The sequence below is a fragment of the Equus przewalskii genome, chromosome 29, assembly GCF_037783145.1.
Source record: "Equus przewalskii isolate Varuska chromosome 29, EquPr2, whole genome shotgun sequence".
Taxonomy (NCBI): domain Eukaryota; kingdom Metazoa; phylum Chordata; class Mammalia; order Perissodactyla; family Equidae; genus Equus; species Equus przewalskii.
The window spans coordinates 16,315,779-16,330,500 of record NC_091859.1 but is presented as its reverse complement, the minus strand read 5'-3'; positions in this window follow the sequence as shown (position 1 = coordinate 16,330,500).

Genomic DNA, 14,722 nt, shown 5'->3' with positions numbered 1-14,722 from the left:
CTTTTACATGTTTGACATCTCCGTGTGGGGTTCAGTTTGAGAGCAGGGGCTGTGATCGCTCACCCCTGGCACAGTGCCTTATACCTGTGAGGTTCCTCATGACTCTTGAATGAGCATCTTGTGGTCGGTCTGGATCTTGAATCCACTGACACTGGACTCTGGTAAAATGCTTTTTTCCCCCCTCTCCTTAGAAACTGTAACATGCTTGTGGTGAGAATTTATCACAAAGCACTGTTTCTTTTCATTTCAGCTGATTAATATGTCAGCTGAATGACGCTATCAAGGATGAGAAATATTTTGTTGTAATGATGCTATATAAATTTAATTCTTTCTGAGCTAATTCCACCATCCTTGCTTTTAAAGGGTGGGATAGACTTTACTAAGTGGAGTAGAACACTAAGAAAACCATCAAAATGGAAGTTACTTTTATTTCAAAGTGCCAATGAGTAAACAGTTTTTCTAAAATGTTTTTTTAAGACTAATATGTCTTTTTTTTTTTGATAGAGGAGACAACTCTACAAAAGTTTAACATCTAAACTTTTAAGTGCAAATGTTACGTTGAGATAATCTAAAACAGTGAGGGTTCTGTATTGTATGTGAAACAAAACTTTCAATTTTCAGGAAGGTGTTCTTGTCCTAGCAGACTCTTCCTGTGACATTGTATCTCAGTTTTTTTTTTTAATTCTCAGATGTTGAATGAAAAACTTAAGATTTTGGATAAATATATTTCTTCAAAAAATACTTGTATAATCACTGTGCTGAACAGTGACACCTGAGCCCTGCCGTGAAGAGACGCTGTTATGCGAGCTTTAGGTCAGCCTGGCTGGGTAAGCCCGTGGTGTTTCTCAGTTTCCTTTTTTGTGCGGTGATTCATCAGGTGCTCTATGCTTCCAGGGAAGCAGTGTGTGTGTGCGCAAATGTCCCCTTCCTGTCTTTGATCTTTTCCCATAATGAATAGGGATATATTGTTTCCAGCTGTTCTTATACAAAGAAGAAAGGCATTTTGGAATCAGCTAGCAAACCCTCAAATCTTGATAGTTTTGCTATCATCATCCTCTTCTTGGAACTCTTGAGAGTGATCTCTGTCCTTCTGTCACTATTACTTTTGAATTTTTTTTAAGTTATGCCAAGCCCTGCTTGTATTTCCACATACAGCTAAGGTGGTGAGCCAAGCTGGCCGTTCTGAGTTGCATCCTAATTTTGGACTTGCATCTACTGTCTCGTCTCTCGATGCATACCCCTAGGTTCAAATTGAATGTCGCCCCAGGTGGAGGCTGTGTTGGTGAAGGTCTTTGTGCTGAAAGGAGGGAAAACTCCTCCTTTGATAGATTCTTTGGCCACGCCCCTCCAATATATTTGATACTAAGTAGCCCCAGAAGGCAGATACCCCAGGGATTTGAAAAGAGAGATTATAGCTTAAAGTTGCGAATGTACACAGTTTGGAGTTATCGTCACTGGATTGTAGTGGTGTTGAGGACTTTAAAATGACAGCTCTAGAGGTGGTATGTGATAGGGGAGGGGAGACAGATTACGTAGTTGATTGAATGTGCCTTTTTTGCATTTACTTAGGGGATACATATTAATATATAGGTATTTGAATATTCAAAGCAGATTTTTTTTCCTCTCAAGTACTGCCTCTAAAATTACTTAAACAAATTATAGGTGTAAAAGGATAAAATGTGCCAAAATAACTGTATCATGCCATTCCTCCGATGAATAATGGTGTTCTTGTCGTGGAGTACAACTTAGTGGACTCTTGCCATCTGGAATGCCTCTGACATGGGAAGGAATGAAAGAGGAAGGAGATTACAAGAATGGAGAGAGGTGTGGGGTAATTTCTCTCCTGGCCTGAAGGCTATTATTTATCTCACTTCCTGAACCATGTACAACAAGTAGAGAACCAGGAAATTGGCAGGAAAACCCTCTTAGAAGCCAGAAGTCTATCCGTCTGGGTGCCTCACTCTGCTTTAGGTGTTTACTTGGTGTGTTAACATGCATTTTATATACATTTCTGTAACATTTTGATAACTGGTTTCCCAGCACACTGCAGTTGAGAGCAAATTTGGAAGAACTGAAAGTTGTTCAGAAGCAAGCATAAGTATTGCAAGAAAGAATGGGGAATTGACATCTTGACAGTGAAAAAGGAGATTTCTGAAATCAAAAATAGGAACTCACAAAACCTAATCATCACGGAAACTTTGGTTCAAATACAGTAGCTCTCTGCTGCTCTTCCAATCTGGAATACCCTCATAGGGACTAACCATCTTTTAGGACTCATCATGAAACTTCTTCGCGAAGCCCTCCAACATCTCCAGAAAATTAGATGCTTCTCCCCTGGCACTTACTGAATTCACGTGTGTCCAGTTAGGCTCTGAGTGCCCTGTACTGCCCCATCTCTGCTGTCACAGAGGTCACCTGGAGTCACACCAGGAGACCTCACTGTATTACAGACATGCCCAGCCTACTCCCTATTCTGTGACATGCTTTGTACCTCATACTTCCCTTGCCTAGATTCCTCATGTTACAAAATACCACTGTTCCTTCAAGAGACACAGTTCTTCCATGAGACATTCCCCCAGCTTCCCTAGGCAAGGTCATTTCCATGTGTGTGTTGCCATCACTCTGTATTGTTACTGTTTTCTTGCTTCTGAAACACCAGAATCAAGAAAATAAATTACAGATTTATTTATTCAGAAATAAATTATTGATTTAATAATAACTGTGGGGAGTAAAATGAAAAATTAAATAGACATACGGAAATACTTCTACTAACTGACAGAAGTATATTAATTATAGGCATATTCCACCTTCTTCAATATAGAAAAATCTGAGTCTAAGCCTTTTCTGAGTTTTAAGTTATCTGAATCATTTTGGCCATTGATTAAGAATAACAACCTGGTAACATGGGGCTGTTTATAACCTGTGTTCCTTAATCTCCTTAACTCCTTTACATTTGACCTATAACTTTGAAACTTAGTGAAGTATATAGATTTCGTTTGCATTTCCTATTGGTTGAAAAGATTTTATTTTGTTGTCAATGTGTTTTTTAAATTTTTGTCCATAATAGTAACTCTGAGTGCTGATGCAAAAAAAGGAAACACTGCCGTTTCTTAGTTTGATAATTCTGTGATTTTTCCGAGAGGTAACAAGTTCTGTTCGCTTTAATTGCTTTGTCTGGCATGTGACAAGCTATCTGTGTATAAACCAGCTTTTGGATTCAGTGTTACTTCTTAATTACAGACTTTTGAAAGATATTTTAAGCAAAAATTAGAGATTCAAATTCCCGTTGACTCAACATGGAAAAAAGGGTGGAATTCGCCATTTTATGGGCTCAGAGTGCTGGAAAGTGGAAAGAATGATTCCTGAAATATATTTGAGCCAGGGAAATATGGTATTTCTAAAATATCATTTGTTATCCTTATCTATTTGTAAGTTCATGCCCCTAGATAAGCAGAATTCTTCAAGGGCGAGTCTGGGTTGGTGGGAGTTTAGATCCCCAGGACTTAGGTTAGTACCTGACACATTGTAGGTCTTAAAAAAATGAATAGTAATCCTCAGTGATTACTTGCCGGTTTAATTATGTTTGATTTTTTTAAATTGTCCGAGATAATTTTGTGGTATGTAATTGGAAGATCTTTGTGTAAAACATTTAAAATGAAGCTTTTTTCTTTATAAAGATAAGCTTCCATTTATGGCAGATATCTCATAACCCGATTCTGCTGAGTAAATAAATGCTTTGACATGAAGAGTTGGAGTGTTGTGACAGTCACAGACTTCAGACCACTGCTTTAGTTAGAGAAAATGGATTGAACTTACTGGCTTTAGTATTTGAGGTCATGAGGATAAAGAATCTGATTTTCTTTTGTAGTTAGAAGAGAATTGATTGTGTCAGAAGCATGTTGCATGTAACAGTTGCTATCATCTGTTGTGTATAGCAGCCCTCCAAACAGGATGATGGCTTCTTTCTCTGCAGGTAGAGAAAGACCCAAATGCTGGTGGGGGGTTGTGGCAAGGCGGGGCAGAGACAGCATGCAGGCCCAGCTCTCTTAACTCCCAGGTCCGCCGCTCTTTCTGCCACACTGGTGAGCTTCTGATGTATTACAAGAAGTTTAATGTCAAGAGCTAGATGTTTTTTCTTTTTCTTTTCTTGGAATTAAAATGTTCTTGGATGATTCTAGAAGTGCTTGCCTATTTACCTAAGGACTGATGAAAACTGTACAAGAGGCTAGAGATTTGTTTTATTCTTGCTGACTCTTAAATATTGACTGCAAAAAGCCAAATTTAAATCTAGTTCTGCTTAGGTTGTGGGAAGATTGTGCGACACATTTAAAGTGACAAACAATGAAGACTTGAGATTATTCTGAACTTAAAGGGAGAATTTATGCTACCAGAGATTTTAGGAGGAAATAGTAATTGTTGATGAAATGTGGTATTTCTGATGATATCTAGGGAAAGGGAGTCTAGTAGAAAAACAGCACTTGAGATCTAAGGAAGCACTCATGTCAAAACTATTAAGTGATAAATAATAAATGGTAAAACACGTTTGTTAATTTTTAAAAAGTGTAATTTTGTTGACTTCATCCTACAAGACTGAACAATTCATTTGGGCTTAGAATATTAGCATTCTGAATTGATTGAGGAGATTCTATGTTACAAAATATTTCCTTTCATAGAAAACTTGCCTCTGATAACAGTTTCTATGGTATAATTTTTTTTACCAATGTCCCTGTAACATGTAGTGTGTGAGCCATCCACCTTGTGAATGAAACTTATTTACTAAATTACTCTTGATGATGTGTCTTCAACAAAAGATGATTTACTGCTGTTGAGGATATTTTCTTTAAAAAAGTGCCCCAGACTCTAAAGGAAATTTCAAAATTGGAGTGCTTGAAATGTTTTTAGCAATGACAGCCTTATTGAGATGAGCTCAAATAATTCTTGGTGGAAAAATAAGTATTTTTAGGCTATATGTGTCTGATGTGTATTTTGATATATCTCATTACTTTATAGTCGTACTGCATAGTAAGCAACATCTAGGACACAGTCTAGATTTATTAGATGCTCAGTAAATGCTTACTAGAAAGAATCCAGGTATCCAGAAAGTTCATAACTGGAATTTCTATACATTTTGTCCTTAAGCTATAGAAAGTCAAGCATGATATGAATTTAATTCAAAAAGTGAATTTCAGGTTTGTCATAGGATCAGTACGAATTCAATGCAGACCATCACAGCTTCTGTATTTATACTATTCTACAGTGACATTTAATATTTAGGAAGCACTTGTTGAACCTCTGTATACATAACACTGTGTGTACTCTGTGTGTGGGGAAGGGTAGGAGATGAAAGTGAGGATACAAAAGAAGTATCTTCCTAACTGGTTTATGACATGTTAGGTAAGAGAGAGAAATATAAGTACTAATATAGCAAATGAGAGAACAAGTAAGGATTAAGATAGTTTGTATACAATGTGTATATACGCAGTGGAATATTATTCAGCCATAAAAAGAAGGAAATCTTGCCATTTGCAACAGTATGGATGGACTTTGAGCACATTATGCTCAGTGAAATAAGTTAGAGAGGGACAAATACTGTATGATCTCACTTATGTGGACTCTTAAAAAAAAAAAAGCCCAAAAGCAAAACTGAATTCATAGACAAAGAGAACAGATTGGTGGTTGCTGGGAGTTTGGGGAGGGGGCAGCGAGATGGATGAAGGTGTCAAAAGACACAAACTTGCAGTTATAAAATAAGTAAGTTTGTGGGGATGTGATGTACCGCGTGGTGACTATAGTAAATACTGTTTTGCGTATTTGGAAGTTGCTCAGAGAGTAGGTATTAAAAGTTTCCATCACAAGAGAAAAAAATTTGTAACTGTATGCAGTGATGGATATTAACTTACTGTGGTGATCATTTCATATTATATACAAATACTGAATCATTGTACACCTGAAACTAATACAATGTTATCTGTCAATTATATTTTTTTTAAAAAAGAAAAATTATATCTTAATTTAAAAAAAAGGAAACCATATTGAGTACTGGCCATTTGGAAGAAGGCAACCTCTGAGCTGCAAATTGGGAATTTGATGTTTTTAAGTTCCGTTGTAGAAGCATGAAGGTTATTACTTCTGTTAGTCTGAGGCCATAAAATGGCCAGATGAGGGGCTGGCCCAGTTGCGCAGCAGTTAAGTTCGTACATTCCGCCTTGGCGGCCCGGGGTTCGCCGGTTAGTATCCCAGGTGTGGACGTGGCACCACTTGGTAAGCCATGCTGTGGTAGGCGTCCCACATATAAAATAGAGGAAGATGGGCATGGATGTTAGCTCAGGGCCAGGCTTCCTCAGCAAAAAGAGGAGGATTGGCAGCAGTTAGCTCAGGGCTGATCGTCCTCAAAAAAAAAAGGCCAGATGGAATGGGCTGTTTCACAATTCATTTCCGAGGTTTTGTAAGTGTGATATGTTGAAAGACCAGAGAGAGGTGCAGCTTAGCTATTGGAAGACCCAATTTCCTTCTGAATCACAGAAAAATTAAATTGTATTTAGTATTTAAGTTACTTTTTAAAATTCTGTTTCTTTGGAAGCTGATAATATTAAATGAGGACCAGAGTTGCCAGATTTAGTAAGCAAAAATAAAGGACACCCATTTAAATTGAATTTCAGATGAACAATGAATAATTTTTTTGTATACACCCAAATATTGGATGGGACATACTTAGATTAAAAAATTGTTTGCTGATTGTCTGAAATTCAGATTTAACTGGATCTCCTGTATTTTATTTGGCAGCCCTCTTAGGACCTGACAACATAGGTGTTATTGAAGAGTGAATCTTTTTTCTAAGTTGGAAAACAGGAAGTTGAAATATAGACCATACAGAGGTTTTAAAAGGGATGCCAATATGGAAAACAAAGTTTGAAGAGCATCTGTTTATTGCCGGTCAGACTAGACAGGAGTTTTCAGATTCAGGATGGGAACAACTGGAGGTAGTCAGTGAACCGAGGTTCTGAACCATTAAAGTGAACTTGATACTGACTCTCCATCGTGGCTCAGCTTGAGGCTTCTTCTCCCGTATTTTCTGGTAGAGAAGACTATATGCAAAAGATATGAGTGGCCCTAAATCCATGGATGGGAACACTGATGGTTTTGCACTTGGCCTTGGGGAGGTAATGAGGGGCAGCATTTTGAGGGTAGATGAAGAATTTCACAGCTAGAAGAGATCTTAGAGAACCTGGTCTAACCCTCTCTTTTGTAGAGGAGAAAACTGAGACCTGGGGACCTTGCAACTTGCCCAAGATCATGCAGTGATTGTGAAAACCCACATCTGATTCCCAACTTAATGCCCGTTCCACCGTTCAGTGTTTAGCTTTCCTAAGCTTTGACAGAAATAGTATTCATTCAGCAAAATGTTTGAGTGCCAGCTTTATGTTGTGCCAGCATAGTTTCAGGTGCTTTGCTGGATGCTAGGGATACTATTGATTAAAACAGGCAGTTTCTTTCTGGTGTAAATGGAAATTTATTGTCTTTCCATTTATTTATTGTAAGTAGTGAGTGCTAAATGAGCAAGATTTAGGGTAAAATGGTCTCATTACCATGAGTGGTCCAGAGCTGGAACTCTGACCCCTAATCCCTGCGGCCCACTCCCCTGTTCTGCAGTTTGTAATAGCTGCACACAGACTCACGTGAGTTTCCAGATATTTTGTAACCTAGAACATTGGTGCACCTGATAGGCTGGCTTTAACTGTTCCTTTATTTGTAGTTCACTCAGTTATCCTCAGTAATGAAGAGTAACATCGACGAGCCTCAATGGTTTTGTGAAAGAAAGCAGTATAAATTCATTCCCTGATACAGGGAAGTGTCAAAAATCTGACCTTGACTGAAGGCCTCATCTTCTTGGGTTAGATGCCCACCAAGGACCTCGCTCTAGAATGATGGCTAATTTATAAGAAGGTGGATGCATCCTTTGCGTGCTTATGTAGGAGCTCTCAATTGGTTGGCCCTATGGTCCTGGTTTTCCAGTCTTCGCTTGGAGGAGAGTGTTCATTTATGTTCTTGGGCTTTCTTCTTTTTTTTCTTTTAAACATCTGGCTTAGTATTCTGCATATGACTAAATTGTTGGAGAGGATGATCTTCCATATGCTCTATGAGTTTTGCCTCCTTATTTAGATGTCTTTCACTGGTTTCCAGATATATGAAGCATATTTGGTTTGATTTCAACATAGAAAAGGAAATATTATTATGACTTGTAGAATCTAGCAACTAAAATTACCAGGTAACTTTTATTTCAATCCCTTGTTGAACTTTCCCCCCAGATATTAGTATTTTTCTGTCTTAGCAAATAGAGTGTATGGGATAAAACAATGTTTCTTTTACTTAGGTGCCCCGATTTTATAATTTTTACCAGCAATACTGCATCAGATGATGTACCTTAAGGGGAAGATGAGCTAAATTTATGCTTTTCCAAGAATAATTGGAATGTGTTTTTGAAATGGCTCTCATTTATAAACTTGACTACCTCCTTAAACTGGAGAAAAATTTTTCTAATTCAATAAATATTCAGGTTACATTCTAATTAGAGTTTCATACCATTTTTAAAAGGCATTTTGTGTGGTAGTATCTTTATAGCGAAATGATATTGTCACTATTTTTTAAATGAGGAAGGAACTGTGTGATTAGATCAGCCACTTTCTCGATCTTAACTGCCAAATAAGTTGAAAGAGACTAATTTGTATTTCTGAAAAATGTAACCCCATAAGAGTATTATGTTAAACTAGTTACGGGTGTATGGTAAGGACGGGATCATATTTTTATTTGAATTAATATCCAATTGTTTTCTCTTAGTATGTATGTGGCCTCCGTAGTGGCACTTATTGTCAGTTTAACTATTGTAAATTTGCTGCGTGCATCTATGCATGCGCACACATCACGCACCACACACTTGAAATATGAAACCCTTCTTGATCATGTAGTTTCATGTTGGAATTAAACATAAATGTCACGCACTAATGTAAGTCTAGTGAAGCATGTGGGAATGGCCTGTGTCTGGAGAGTGCTCTTAGGCTGGTTAGGTTGTTTATGAATACGATTGGTTGGCTAATATTCACCTATTACATGTTAGTATTTCTTAATGAGGTGTACTCAATGTAGTGCCGTTTTTGCTAAAATTTCCTTTTGGATTTTTTGGAAGGTTTAATGATGTGCTCCACTTCACATTTTATCCAGTGTAAACTGGAAAGTGAATGTGCTCAAAAGTCAAATTAGGACGGATTGTAGACATTGGAAGGAGCACCATTTTGCCCTTGGAAATAGACTTCTAACAGAATAAGCTGGATATGCTTCTGGTTTATCGCCTCAGGGGAGTAAAGTGTAAGATAATCCTCCCATTCTCATCTAAAGAGGGTGGAAGAATGACTTGAGGAACGAGTTCTACTGATGCTTAAGGGAATCTCAGAGAATTTTTTTAGCAATAGCCAGTATTTTCAGTTCATACCTAGAGAGAAAAAGCACTGAAATTAAATATTGCTTGAGGTAGAAGGGAATGTATTAGTCTGCTGGGGCCGCCAGAACAAAATGCGGCAGGCCAAGTGGTTTAAACAATGTAACTTTATTTTCTCAACAGTTCTGGATGCTGGAAATCCAAGATCAATAGTGTCTGTAGGTTTGGTTTTCCTCTGAGTCCTCGTTGTTTGGCTTGTAGATGGTTGCCCTGCTGTATCGTCACATGTCCTTTTCTCTGTGAGCAGATCCCTGAGCTCAAGGACACCAGTTCTATTGGATTCGGGCCCCACCTTTATGACCTTAATTACTTCTTTAAAGTCCTTTCTCCAGAGGCAGTGACATCGGGAGTTGGGGCTTTGACATATGAATTTTGAGGAGACACAGTTCAGTCCATAACAGGGAAAGCAAAGAAATCCACAATAAGTAATTTTAGTCAAATAGAATGTGATTCTCAAACTTTAGCAGGCATCAGAATCATCTGGAAGGCTTGTTAACATTGCTGGGTCCCACTCGGAGAGTTTCTGATTTAATGGATCTGGAATGGGTGTGAGAATTTGCCTTTCTAACAGGCTCCAAGGTCTGCTGATGATGCTGGACTTGGGGACCATACTTCGAGAAGCACTGATGTCATATTTCCTGTTTGGATTGAGGGAAGTTGCACAAGAATGCCCCGGAAATAAGGGGAAAAACCCAGAGCGATGTGAGTGATGAGACGGACTGCAGTGGGAAGTAGAAGACTCAGTAGGAATGTTGAGGAACTGTTGGCTGTGCTTACTGACCGTTGTGTTCACTCTCAATTTGAAGAGTTAGACATTGGATTGGAGGTTGAAAGCAAGCACTTCTGTTGTCTGTTATGGGAGGAAGACTGACTCTAGACTTTGTTAATAAGGAATTTAGTTCCCAGAATATTTGTCACATCCTTCAAATCTTTGCTGAAATGTTCCTTTCTTGGTGAGGCATTCCCTGACCATCCTATTCACTTGCATCTATGAATTTGAAGACTATCCCAAGAAGAGAGGGCAAAGGCAGAGGCTCCGTCATATCAACTAAATAGAGTGGTGCCGGAAGCTCACAATTTAATGTTTACATAGTTTAAACAATCTCTTTTGGGTTAAAGTGTAGGCACTGAGTCAAATTGTATTGTGCTCCAAAAGTTCATTTTTGTTGAGGTAGAACTTGAAACAGATTTTCTCATAGAAATAAAACTATGAGCAATTGGTCAACAAAATTCTAAAATGAAGCTAACTAGTACTGCTAGCCTGGAATCTGGGAGTCCTCATTACATTAACACAGGGTAGCAGGCGAGAGGGAGAGAGGCCAAGGTCTCTTCCCTCATCCAGTCTCAGATGGACCGAAAGAGAAGATAAGTTTTCTGGGTGAACATAAAGCTGTGGATTAGATGCTCCAAAATAGCCCAGTCTTTCTTTTTCAAAAACTGCTTTTCTCTTGGTGTGGCTGATTTTAACTGGGTATTGAACAATCCTAATTCAGATCATAGTCATGCATGTGTGAATGACCTAATTTCCCTCCTCCTTAGCATCCTTATTTTATTTTAGGAAGTGTATAGACGTGTATATGTTATCTGTATATGTGTGTAATTATATATGAATATATATGAAATCATGAATTCATACTGATACTTCCCATTTCAGTCCAGCCCACAGGGTTCTTCTTTGCCTTCCCCCATTCCATTTGTTGTCTCTCTACTTCCACAGTGAGAACTGGAGCTTCCAGCATTAATACTTTTAATTCTTTGCTCGGTCCTATAGTACATATGATATAGTTTGAGAACTTCTACATCCATGCCACTATGAAAAACAAAGATACTAAGAGAAATTTAAGATTCATTACATTCCTTCCCCCCCCCCCCCAACTAAGTCTATGTAGTAAAAAACTAGCGTGTCTAAAATTTGCTTGTGTTAGGTTCTCCCCAACCCCCTTTTCTGAGTGTTCCTTTTATTCGTTTGAAGTACAGTTGGGTTCATTTACTTACGTTGTATCCAGGTTTAGCCCTCCCCCCAACACTTTTTGTGTCAATTTTATATTTTGAATAAGTAGAATGTTAACGTGCTTCTGGAGTCAAAACTACACGTAAAAAATGTTATGTGTCACTTATGGAGGAGAATGTGTTCTGAGAAATCTGTCATTAGGTATTTTGTTGCTGTGTGAACATTGTAGAGTGTACTTACACAAACCTACATGGTGTAGCCTACTGCACACCCAGGCTACATGATGCTAATCTTAGGGGACCACCATCGTATGTGTGGCCTGCCATTTACCAAAGCGTTGTTAGTCAGCACATGACTGTACTGGAATTGTCAGTCCTTTCCTCTTCCCTTCTGTCCTCCCACCACTGCTCCTTTTGCAAGTAACCAATTTTCTTGTTTTCTGGTTTATTCTTTCTGTGTTTCTTTTCCCCCTAGTAAGCAGATATATATATTATTTCCTCTTTCTTACACAAAAAGTGGTGTGTGTTTTGCACTCTGCTTTTTTCCGTCCTTGATATATCCTACAAATCCCTCCATATTGGCTTGTAGACATCTTCCATATTCTTTTTTATAGCTGCGTGGTATTCTGTATGAGCTATTCTTTATGCAAACACTCTCCAGTATTTGGACATTTAGGTAGTTTCCAGCATTTTGAAGTTAGAAATAATGCTGCGCTGAATAACTTTGTGCATATGTATTTTCATATTGTTAAGATCTATCTTCAAAGTACAGTTGTGCTCCACTTAATGACGGGATATGTTGTGAGAAGTGTGTTGTTAGACCATTTTGTCTTTGTATGAACACCATAGAGTGTATTTACACAAACCTACATGGTATAACCTACTACACACCTAGGCTACATGGTGCGAATCTTATGGGACCATCTTCATATATCCGCTCTGCTGTTGACTGAAACATCGTTATGCAATGCATGACTATACATTCCTGGAAGTGAGATTGCCAAGATAAAGGGTAAATTAATAGTAGTTTTATTAGCTGTTGTTGGATTCCTTTCCATAGGGATATGCCATGTTCTTGTTATCTATGGCTGCTTTATAGACCACCCCAAATTTAATTGTGTGAAGTAGTCCGGTTATGTATACTCCTTGATTCTCAGTCAGAAATTTGGGTGAAGGAGAGTGGGGTGGCTTGTCTCTCTCCTCTACAGTGTCTGGAGCTTCCACTGGGGAGTCTCATGGCTGGGGAGTGGCTAGAACTGTTAGGGGCTATAGTTACACAGCAGCTTCTTCACTCATAACTGGTGCCTGACTGAGATGACTGAACTTGGGCTCATTTTGGACTCTCAGCCAGAAATATGGTCTCTCATTGTATCTTGGGCTTCTTCACAGGAATGGCAGCCTGGGTTCTGAGAGAGCAGATGAGGAGAGTGGGCATTCCACCACCTTTTATAACCTAGCTTCAAGTCCCGCAGTGGTGTTCCTGTGGTACTCTGTTGGGAGAAGCAGTCACAGTTCTGCCCAGATTTAAGGGTAGGACGTTGACCCCAGCTCTCCATGGGACTAGTGTCAAAAAATTTGCAGCTCTGTTTTAAAACTGCCACATGACATTTTGCATACATTGATGTTGAACTGATTGTTTCCCCAAAGCCTCACTAAACAGTACATTTTCCAGCTTTTGAATTTTTGATGTGTTTGGTGAGAGATGGTGTTTCACCATAGTTTTAATTTGCATTTCTCTTATGAGTGATGTTGAATATCTTTCCTCTTTTTTACGGACTATTTTTGTATTTTTGTGAATAATCTGTGACTTTTGCTCATTTTTCTGTATTTCTCTGGTCTTGTTTCCTTCAACTTAAGAAATTTCTTTAATATGTTAGAGAAAGTAGCCCTTTTTCTATGATGTCATTAGTACTTTTTCCACATTTATTATCTATATCTTGACTTTGCTTATGTTGTGTTTTACCTTGTAGAAGTTTAATTTTGTGGTCAAATTTATCAATCTTATTTAATGCCTCTGAATTTTAAGTCCTAGGAAGAAAACCTTTCCTTACATTCCAGTTACAGAGGGATTCACTTGTGTTTTCTTCTAGTTTTTGCATGCTTTCATTTCTTTGATCCACTTGGAATTTATTCTTATAAATTACAAGAATTTATAAAAGGAGTGGGTAGATCTTGTTTTATCTACGTCTAAATAACTGTTTGAGTGTCCCAGCACAACTTAGGAAAAGGCCCGTCTTTGCTTTCTTTCCCTCTCAAGCAACTTGAGTTACTCCCATCATCATAAGCAGCTGGGCCCTTGGTGTGGGGAGGTTCTGTATCCACAGATTCAACCAGCCATGGATTGATAGACCTGTGATGCTTGTGCCTGTAGTGAACATGTATGGACTTTTTTTTTCTTGTCATTATTCCCTAAACAATACAGTATAGCAACTATTTACGTAGCATTCACATTTTATTAGGTATTATAATTAATCCAGAGATGATTTTTTAAAGTATACGGGAGGATGTAAGTAGGCTGTGTTCAAATGCTGTGCCATTTTATATATGGGACTTAAGCATCTTCAAATTATGATGTCCACAGGGCGTCCTAGAACCAATCCCCCAGGGATACCGAGGGACAACTGTACTAATTTCAGTATGTGGTTGGGTCTATTTCTGGACTTTCTATTCTAGTCCATTCGTGTTTCCATGTATCAGCACCACACTCTTTTATTCATAGGGGCTTTCCAGTATGCTTTAATATCTGGTAGGACTAATCTCCCCATCATAGCTCTTCCTTTTGCTCTGGTTTCCTGGCTATTCTTGTGTGTTTATTTTTCCATATAAACTTTAGCATTGGCTTGTCTGGTTCCAGAAAAAGCTTGTTTTCATTTAGATTACATTACATTTACAAATTGACTTAGGGAAAAGTAACATCTTCATGATGTTGAGATATTCTAATCTTGAACAAAAAATGTCTCTCCATTTGTTCAAGTCTGCATTGTCGTCTTTCAGGAGTGTTTTACAGGCTTTTTATATAGATTTCGAACATTTCTTGTTAAGTTTATTCCTAAGTATTTTTAACCTTTTTTGGTGATGGAGTTTTCCATTACATCTTCTAATTGGTGATTAATTGTGTCTATGAAGGCCATTGATTTTTGCGTGTTAATTTTAATCCTCATACCCTACTCAATTGTTTCATTGTTAGTTTTCATTGATTCTCTTAGTTCTGGAGTCTAGGGTTTTCCAGGTATATTATCATGTTATCTATAAAGAATGTTTTGTTTTCTTTTCCAGTTCTTC